At 37.0% G+C, this 10,645-nt stretch overlaps 1 long non-coding RNA gene across 3 annotated transcripts in view; it reads left to right on the top strand.

Moving 5' to 3' along the window:
* The first annotated feature begins 351 nt into the window (after positions 1-351).
* LOC146472903 (uncharacterized) overlaps positions 352-10,645 on the top strand; it is a 68,508-nt gene continuing 58,214 nt past the window's right edge. Inside the window, exons 1-4 of one of the 3 annotated variants that reach the window (XR_014866513.1) lie at positions 352-473; positions 769-901; positions 6,820-6,914; positions 10,555-10,634. This is a non-coding gene — a long non-coding RNA (uncharacterized LOC146472903). Of the gene's footprint in view, positions 474-768; positions 902-3,975; positions 4,472-6,819; positions 6,915-10,554; positions 10,635-10,645 lie in introns of those variants that run through there. The other 2 variants (XR_014866514.1, XR_014866515.1) reach the window with 2 other exon arrangements.

The following is a 10,645-nucleotide window of genomic DNA, read 5'->3' as shown; positions in this document are numbered from 1 at the left end:
TTTCCTGAAGGCACTCGCGAAACATGGCAGTAACCTTAAACACGTTTACAGTGTAAAAGCTGTTTAGTTAAACACAGTTAAAAATTGTTTCCTTCATAAAATCTGCTTTCGGATTTTTGCTGACTACAGATTTAGTACAAATGAAAGCATTTAGTTAAAGTTTACTTGAATCCTATGTCAAAGCCAATGGTTCAGCCTGGTTGAGGGTCAAGACTAGAGAAATCGATGGTTATCTCACGGTATTTGCCCAATCTCGTTCCCAGAGGCTGCGTTCCTTTTGGTCAGCCCGAAACGCGCGCGGGCTCTGGGGACGAGATTTGGTATTTGCCCTGCAGGAAAACGCGCGCGCACATGCATGTGGTTGCGGTAGCGCGAAAGTTTTGAATCTTTGCATCGCTGATCTGGAGCCGATCTGGGGTTGGTTTGATTCACAGTGTTTCTGCATGTTGCTTGTTGTATACTCACCCTAGTAAGTACAACAAAATGTCTTGGTTATGTGGCTGTAACATTTATTTGTGTGGATGTCATTTATAGATGTGACAATCTTACTTTCGGTCCGGGCTTTCGGTGTCAAAATTATGGTACCTCCACTTTTTTGTGCCCCGACGAATTGACAGTCTTCGTTTTACAACCTCATGAATTCCACCACCCCGTTATTACGACCACGTTTTCACGGCCCTAAGGTGGTCTTAAAAAAGGGGGTTAATTTGTACTTCGTTTTGAACGTCGACGAATACGTGGTGAGTTTTGTTTGTTTCAATTCAACAGGCCTTCTAGTGCGCCATGAACTGAACTGCAACCGAAAATCATCCACCATCTCCACGTTGCTGAAGTGTCCTAGCTGAATGAACAACGATTTTCTCTCGATGGACCGGACGGACGGATCAATTCTCGAACTGTGGTAAGCTGACTCTAAGCTTGCGTTACTTAATAACTAACCTTTCATCTGTTGTGAGTGTGTTATCAGAAGTATGCGTTATTGACCAAGCGTGAGGTCAAATTGGCCAAGTTTTTTTTTTTGCGTTTTTATGGACCGAGACGAAAAACGCAAAAAAAAAAAGAACGAGGCCAATATCCAGCCATCCTGACCGAACAACCTTGGTCAATAAAGGATTTATTATGTGGCTTTATCTTCAAGTTAAAACTACAACAACAAAACAAAACAGAACATGAAATTGTTCTGCTCGGAAATAAATTCTCATAGCCGGCCGGTATAAGATTTATTTTCAGTGCATTTTTGGATTAGCATGCAATCGTGGAAAACAAGGAATCCTAAATTATCTTAAGGCTCTAACTTTATAATGGCTTAAAGGGAGTAAACAATTATTGAGAACGAAAAATTTAGATTGGCAAGATTTCCGCACAGCCCCATACATTTATTATGCATACAGTCTTTGTTCAAAGGAAACAATAGGGATAACAATAGTGCGCCATTGGGATTACTGCGCTTTGTTCCTCGTAGTTTTTGTATTTTCTTTCTAAGTCTATGTGGGCTTTGCCAAAATCTTCAAATTTTAGAAAAAAAATACGGAAAAACTAAACAAAATTTGACAATTTTAGCAATTTTTACGCATTTTAAAATGTCCACGTTTTTTAAAATGTTCAGGATTGAGTGACATGTTTTCGCATGGGCAGTAAAAAGAACGGCAGATTAACCAGTGGTTTTTAATTGCGACTGCCGTAAACTATCAAAAATAAAGTATTTCTTTACCTTTCTTTTTATTTTACGTTCTATTTTTGCTGTTGTTGTTCCTAAAATAAAGCCAGAGGTTCTCGCTTGCATAGACGTGCAGGCTTCATGTGTTACGGTATCTGATATTTCGTATTCCTCCGGCGAATCTCGAAGTGCGGGTAGAGCGCTACAATGGTTTGTCAGTCCTGGTGAACTTCGTAAAGGTTGGCATCTTACAATATACGCCAATATTGCTTGTCGTTAGGGCTTTCTTGCACCCAACTGGCGGACATTTCATGGACGACGCGTTTAGATTGTGTTCCTTGTACTATTCTGTTCACCATTCGTAATCCGCAAGGATATTAGGCGACTTTAAAAGGCGAGTAAAGGCTTGGAATGATGGGCGAAGGTCAGTCAAATTACAGACGCAGTAGCATGGCATTGACGTAGGGGAAGTGATGGACGAAACAGCAAAGGACACAAAAATAATAAGACGACGATTCGGAGCATAAGCAATAACTAAAAAAAGTGACGTCGGCGAAGACTCGTTAACGCTCTACAACTCACTATAACATGGTTGCATGGGGCTTTGACTAGGAGAAAGACCCAAACCGAGACCGGCCAATCAAGGGGCAAAGGTGACGCATTTTTCCGTGAGAATTGCAAGGCAAGTGCAACGCACAGGAAAAATTTGCCTTTGTATTATTATGTAGATTTTTAATTGGCTTTCAAAAAACAAAATATATTTATTGAGGGGTAATTTCCAACAAATTCCTCGTAGTCTAGTGGTAAAGCAGATGGACAGTGAATCCAACGCTAACAGTACGGCTTCAGTTCAAGACACGGTATGGTAGGTAGACCAAAAAAAAAAAAAAAAAGATAAAGAAAAGCGTTAGGGGGCTGGGGTAGAGAAATAAAGAAAATGGGATTGGGAAAATGGAGAGAGAAGTGGAGAAAAAGTCATGACACGATGAAATCCTCTTTTATTGACCCAGTAAGTATTAATTGCAATGTATATATGCAAAACACATGGGAATAGCTTATTGTCTTTAAAAACAATGAAGCGCATACATAATTAATACATCAGCATGCATAATTAATGTATGGGGCTGTGCGGAAATTTTTGCTTTAGATTTTTGCAAGAGCGGGAAGAATTTAATAGAATCCGGCAAACTCACCATTTTCAGCCGATATCGCGGTGGCCTAAATAATAAACATTTTTACACAATTTTCGGCTTCCAATCATTAATTCTTGAATGAAACAGTAGATTTTGAGATTATATGGAAACATAAGCCAAAAAAAGAGCGGGTAAATCAGAAAACTGGACGAAACTTTGATAAGATTTTGTTGTTTACAACAAGCAAGGGGCGGCTAAATTAAAAACGTGAGCTTCTTCGGCGAACTTGAGAAAAATACTTTTCTGAATTGCTCTAAACACTTAACGCAACTTCCACTACTCTATGATTTAAATACAGTCATTGCAAACCTAGAGAACTTATCAATTTGGGACTCCACTTGAGACAATAAATTTTACAAAATCAACTCTATCTAAAATACTACACGCAGAGCAACTCACCAATTCAACTCACATTCATTGTAGCTGAAAAAAAATTTTCACTTCACCAGGACGATTCCATTCTCTTTCCTTTCCTTTAGGTAAATGTTGAGAGTTTACCGAACTTTTTAGTGAGTGTTTTCCCCCAAAACAACAAGAAAATCACTAGAAAATTTTAAGGGACAATTCGATACCCCCTAAATGCCCATCCTCTTAAGATATTATTCTGTTTCACCTTACTTAACTTTTGAAGCTTCGGTTGCTGATTTGTCACTTTAGAAAAGATTAAGGACTTATGACAAAAACATATAGCATTTATTTCCTGTCTTCCTCTATAGAAGAGTTTATACTGTATCATTCCTAGACTTTTTCAATCGTTTGTTTTGTCCAGCCAATTGATGCCAAATGGTTTGAAACGTGTACATGTAGGTCCTCTGTCCAACTTGCAGATTTGCAAATCAAAGATTCCCACCGAGCCCCAAACTCGGGTAACAGCCTCCCTAACAGCCCAGAGACCTTGTAAGCCTTCTGGACTCTTAATGGGGAGAGGTTTGCATCTTTAGCTCTTCGAATATTTAAGTATCAACTTATTGTGAGCTAACAAATAGCTTTTTACATAGTTTAATTCTTAAATAAAGTCTAATAAAATTATAAAATTCCTGCCACGGTTATTGTTGTACGTGCGTTTACAGTCTGCTGTTGAAAATCAGCCAACATTTCTAAATCTCCACATATCTTCTGTTTTAGATCCGGAAAATAAGAAATAACAGAAAAAGAAAACAAGGAATTAGAAAAAAGGAAGCAGGTTAAATTTGTCATCCTTACTATTTTCGCCATATTTGTTGCTCAGTCATTACACATGTCAAGGAAAAGTTTGTTACTTTTGCGAAATTTGCGGTCTTCTCGCAGCCCTACTTAACCATTTCCCTTTCTAAGTTTTGCATCTTCTTCTTAGTCTTGAATCTTGTTACATTTGTTATTCTTGCCATTTTTGCGATATTTGTAAGGAACGCTTTTAGCTAGCAAGGAAAATCCTTGTTACTTTTGCGATATTTGCGGACATTTCAGGGCCATTCTTGCCTTCATCTTTTCCTACGTCTTGAATCTTGTTACATTTGTTATTCTTGCGATTCTTGCGATATTTGTAATTGCGATATTTGTAATGAATGCTTTTAGCTAGCATGAAAAATCCTTGTTGCTTTTGCAATATTTGTAGACATTTCGGGGCCCTTCTTGCCTTCATCTTTTTCTACGTCTTGAATCTTGTTAGATTTGTTATTCTTGCGATTTTTGCGATATTTGTAATGAACGGTTTTAGCTACCAAGGAAAATCCTTCTTACTTTTGCGATATTTGCGGACATTTCAGGGCCATTCTTGCCTTCATCTTTTCCTACGTCTTGAATCTTGTTACATTTGTTATTCTTGCGATTCTTGCGATATTTGTAATTGCGATATTTGTAATGAATGCTTTTAGCTAGCATGAAAAATCCTTGTTGCTTTTGCAATATTTGCAGACATTTCGGGGCCCTTCTTGCCTTCATCTTTTTCTACGTCTTGAATCTTGTTACATTTGTTATTCTTGCCATTTTTGCGATATTTGTAATGAACGGTTTTAGCTAGCAAGGAAAATCCTTCTTACTTTTGCGATATTTGCGGACATTTCGGGGCCCTTCTTGCCTTCAACTTCATCTAAGTCTTGAATCTTGTTACATTTGTTATTCTTGCGATTTTTGCGATATTTGTAATGAATACTTTTAGCTAGCAAGAAAAATCCTTGTTACTTTTGCGAAAATAATTTGCTAGCAAATTCTTGCTAAGAAGGTCTATCCTGGACATATCTCAGTGTTTCGGCCATTTTAATTGATGGGTTAAACAGGCAACATATTTTCTTGAATTTCTCTAAAAGTACATCAGTTCTAGAAATGAAACTATATTGCTAGTTTATAGTAGACATTGTAATTAGTAAATCTGTAAAAGTTTCTGCGGGGCCAACTTATTTTATTCCTAGGGCAACAAAGAAAACACGCTATAAAAGCGGATTTCCCACATTTTGACATAATAATTGAACCCGTTGATACGCCAGTAAAACATTAAAAAACTGAAACGGCCTTGAATTTAAAAAAATATTTTGTACTGGTTATCTCTTAATGACCATCATTTTTTTTTTTGAACAATTTCAAGCAAAGTTAAGGTTACTTTCCGGTTTTGTTCAATTCTCCACTCCTGTTCAATAATGCCTGAGTCGGTGCTGCTGTCAGCTAATACAGAAAAGTAGCTGGAATCACACATCATTTTGAATTTTGTTTTTCTCGTGATCTGCAATTGCAGAAATGAAAGCCTTGCATGCCGTAGGATTTCTGTAGTGTTGGCCAAAGTTTTAGCCATTTTTCTCCTGAAGAATACCCAAATTTGAAAATTTTGTTAGGGTGAGTTTCTTCTTCTCTTTTTCAAGTCTCACCTGAGATTCTTTGTTGATCTTCCTGTTCATTCTTACCAATGGCGCCTGCTCCAGTCTAGTCTAGTTTTTCTCTCTTTCAAAACAAAAGTAGTAGCTTCGGCTGCTATTGTGGCTGATCAAGCTTTTACAATGAAAACTAGTCGATGATGAACCAACAATACCCAGAAAAAGGCGGCTACTTTTGTCACAAACGGAGGGATATTTACGACAAACTCTTCAAACATTTCATTTTTGGCTTTGTCAAATTCAACTCATGAAAATTCTTTCTTCCAGGCTTGGTTGAATTTACATGTACGAACACAAGACTCTTCATTGTTGTGGAGATGTTTTCCTCGTTTGATGGAGATCGTCTCTTATTGTTTTCCTTGTGCTTAATTTTGCCAAAGATTGAGCAGACTAATCGTGATCTACTTGAAGACTGACATGGATTTCGCGTTCTGTTTGAGCCGAAACAAGAGGTGCATGTACACAGCAAGTATTGCACAGAGAAACAAACACTTGAACAAGTCACTTCTCAGTATTTTATTCGTGCAGGTTATCAACTCCAGACCTTAAGAAAGCTGAATGAAAAAATTTAACCACTGTGAAAAATTTTACTCATCCTGTTGGACAAGTGCTTCATGAGTTTTAGTTGTCCAAATCAAAAATCTGCTCCTCTCGGGCAAGTGAAAAATTTTTTCCCTGTTTTTATATGACATTGAAGGGACAACAAATTAGATAGATAAATTAGTGGTGAAACGTTTTCAAGTTTGACGTAAAACAATATTATTACTCTAACATTGTTGGCAATGAGGCTTGTTTTGTTTAATTTTTTTATTCTTTATAGGCAAATAATAGAGGCTGCCTTGGTAAAAAAGTTGATGATATTTTGATGTCTGCAGTTCACTGAGTAAATATAACACAAGAAATAGATTGCTTTGTCAGATTGGATTTGAAAGAAATCTTTCATAGTGATTGAAATTATAACAATCGGAGTCCTAATAAGTGTTCAACTTCACTTTGTTTTATTAGTGGAAAATGTTTAACTAGTATCTATATTCAGTATTGCTAAGTCTTTTTATATTCCTGTTCAGTTCTGTTGCGTTTACTTGTGTTCACTTGTAACTGTTGTTAAGGTTTGTCTCTCAACTAGTAAAAGCTGGAGAATGTAGGAATGCAGACATTTGAGACCTCCAAAGAAGGAGTAGAAAAAGACCCACCCAGAAGGAAAGAAAATGGCTTATTCATGTAAGTGGCTTTTGACCGGGATGTTGCTGTTGTAACTGCAAAAAGGCAATTTAGATACACAAAGGTTAAAGATGCAGATTTAGCTTTGTATTATAGGCGTGTACAAAATAATTTAATGAACTTTCCCTTTGTTGTTTGGACAGTGGAAATTTTCACAGCTTGTAATTGCATGAGCACTTTGCTTACAATTTGTGTTTATCCCCAAACCAAGCGAGATTGATGTAAAACTTATGCTCATCTTGTGAGTGCAAGGCTATGCCTGCACATAGCACACTGTATTATCAATGGCTCAAGCCGAATGCCTCCTGTTAAGGTGGCCGAACACAGTTTGCGCACGCTTTACAGATTCTGTTAGTGATGCAATTAAGCGCGCGCTAGGGTTGTGCTACGCAAATACGGCAGTTGATAAAGTAATCCCTCAATTTCACATGAAATGGATAATAACGTTAAGTTTTGATCCTTAATAACTAATTTTCTCGTTTCTGGACCCTTTTTAACTCGTGAATGCGCGCATGCGTAATGAACGAGTTATAGCGATACAGTCAACTCTCTCAAAGCGACCACTTCTCGTAAGCGACCACTTTGTAAACAACCGTTTTGTTTCTCAGTTAAATACTGTTTCAAGAGCTCTCTCGTAAGCGACCACCACTCAAATTTCTAAGGGACCCCGACCACTTTTTAGGCCAGAAATTTGACATATTTTTTTGTTTTCCGTTTCCGGTTAGCGACCACCCAACATATTCGCGTATGATCTGAGTAAATAATTACTCAGAAGCAACAAAAGTTCGATTTTTAATGACGCTACCCCCGATAACTGACAGTTTACAGACAGAGAAGATTACTATAATTAGATCTGTAGGTAAATGGGAATTGTTACAGTGATCTGTTCCAAAATGTTACACAAAGTTTCGTCAGAAGAATGAATAGATGTGAAAAAATCAAATAAATTAGTTTCTATTTGCCTAATTTTAGCTGCTAGGGTAATATTTTTAGGTAATTAATTTATCACTCCAGCATTAGGCTTATTTTATTGATCTTTCCCGTAAGCGACCACCTCTCGTAAGCGACCACTTTGTCGTGCACCAAGGGTGGTCGCTTACGAGAGAGTTGACTGTAGTGGACTTTCCGCTTGGTTGGTCGGTTCTGTTGTTAACTTTTGGGCATGCTCAGTGAATGAGTTTTAAATTCAATTAGTGGAAGAAAACACGCGAAAATTTTCTGTTCACGGCGCGTCAGGATATTCTCATTCAATCTGTAGAGAATAATTTGACAATCATTTTAGTGTAAGAATGGAGATTTTTCGTTGAATCTGAGCAAAGTTATAAGTCTTTTGGTTTTTTTCCACAAATTGCGGTGTTTTTTAAGAATTTAAAAATAACTGAACTGAAAAATTCAATTAGTGGAAACAACATGCAAAAATTTTCTGTTCACGGCATGTCAGGATATTCTCATTCAATCTGTAGAGAATAATTTGACTATCATTTTCGTGAAAGAATGGAGATTTTTTGTTGAATCTGATTAAAGTTATAGGTCTTTTCGTTTTCTGTGTCTTTTCAGAATGTAAAAATAATTGAATTAAAAAAATAATTTAATTTAAAAATTCAGTTAGTGGACTGTCGGCAAGCTCTTTGAATAAACCAGAGCATTTACGTGACATGAAAGTTTGCCGCCAAAAAATATTTCCCGCCAGAAAAGTCTGGCTGAAAGAAGCACTCTTAACTGATAAGTTCACTGCTAATCATAACTTTTTGCATACATGAAAACTCGACATCTTTCATCATGTTTTTGCTTCACATACAAAAGTATTATATCGAGTAAATTAGTTTGCTGAAAAACATTAGTTTGGCTGTCAGTTGTCATGCGAAAGCTGAAAGTGCCATGTCACGCATCAGTGACGTCGTAAACAAAATTATGCAAATTTCTGGTGAAATGAACAATTTTTGATCTCTTCAGCTTTCATAGAGGTTCAAAAGGGAAAAAATGTTTCATTTTCGCAATTTCCATTGGGAAAGCAAAAAGACGTGGTCGATGAATTTTGATCAACTGTTTAATACATACCGTGGAGAATTTATTGAAATGCATGTGTACAGGATCAAAACCTTTTCAGTGCGTTCATTGAATATAAATGAAGCAAAATACAGACGACAACTAGCTCTCATTGAAAAAATTCTTATTTAGCAAAAGTTAGTCATATTTCAAATTATTTTTACTTCAAGATTGCGTGGACTGAACTCCAAAGGAAAAATTTCACGCATTTAGGCTGGGCATGAAATGTAGTGCGACACTTTGTTCAACAAATTTCCCTTCGTGAGATCAGCTCGAGCAAAGTAGCCTGCATAGCTGGCGGTTTTTACGGGTGGGCTCACCGCAAAGCCGGGCACGAGGGCCAAAACGATTTGTACAGTACAAGAATGGTTATTTCTCGTTACATAATTGGGCAAAGATATAATTTCTTTTAGCTTTCAAGGAAGTGTCTGCAGCTGTCTTAATTTCAATTACTGATGTGTCATCTGCATTCACGGTTGGCTCAGAGGAGCCTTTGATCTTTTCTTTCCGAGCAAAAAAGCCATTCACCAAGACCTTTTACATGCTTTTCATCTTTGCCATGATACCCAATTAAAGCCATGCATGCGCATTTGACCAAACAATTGTGACTGGATGTTTTCGTGGAAATGAACTGTTTTCTAAGAAACCGCTCATTAGAATTTCGTGACATTTGGCATGAAAATAGTTCCCTAAAAGCGTAACTCGCCTACAAAGAGAAACCTAAATCTAACAGAGGGTATCTTCACAAAACATTAAAATGCAAAATCAATATTTACGGGAGGTCTCTCTGTTAAAATTACATGAAAGTAGTGCAACTGTGTCAGTGTTTTGTGAGTTTTTCTGGATACAAAAAAATGGAAAAAATCTAATGAGTACATTTTCTAAAAATAAAGCAAACCTACTATTTATGGACGTTTAATAGTTCGCCACTTTGCCATGGAAACGGTACTTAGCTCAACAAGATGTACGAAAATACATTCCTTCTTAGTTAGTCGTACACCGTGCCAATTTTGAGCGTCCAGAAGTACATAGTTTCCAAATAACCTCTTCTAACACCTGTACACTAAGAAACTGTATTCGGCCACCTTAATTGTGGTTTTCGTTGTTCAGGATATTGAGTAATGTTGCTATAATTTTCCCTTTTTATCCAGAGAATTTCTCTCTTGTAAAGGATACCAAACTTTTATAGACAGACTCCTATTGTTAACCCTTTAAGCCATGATATCAATATTCATTTTCTCATAACAGTTCTCAAATATTTCTTATGGTACTAGTGAGGAGAATTTGTTTACACATCAAAACAACTTGTCCTCGGTGATCATTTCCATTATCCTCATAACCTGAGTGGTTGATCAACAGTGAATAATTTTATCGTAATGAAAAATTGGATGCTGGTCACTACTGGGACTTAAAGGGTTAAGAGAAAATAAAAAGTAGTAGAAAGGTAGTAAAGATGCATTAACTCTCATGAAGAACTTTAAAGGACAGTAAGGGAACAGTGAATACCAGGACATGGTGCCCGTCTTTCAACTTGTGGTCACTGCTTATTGTATTGCAGCAGATATAGAACTTGAATTCTTGTCTTTTTTTCCAGAGCCACGAACACCAACCAAGAACAGTTGCCAGATGCCTCTTTCACAAAATTAATGGTATCCAGTCAGTGGAAAGCATGTGGTAAGGGAAAG

Source organism: Pavona decussata, unplaced genomic scaffold, assembly GCF_977016875.1.
Source record: "Pavona decussata unplaced genomic scaffold, jaPavDecu1.1 SCAFFOLD_96, whole genome shotgun sequence".
In the NCBI taxonomy this organism is placed as follows: domain Eukaryota; kingdom Metazoa; phylum Cnidaria; class Anthozoa; order Scleractinia; family Agariciidae; genus Pavona; species Pavona decussata.
This window is presented reverse-complemented; position numbering and strand designations above follow the sequence as displayed.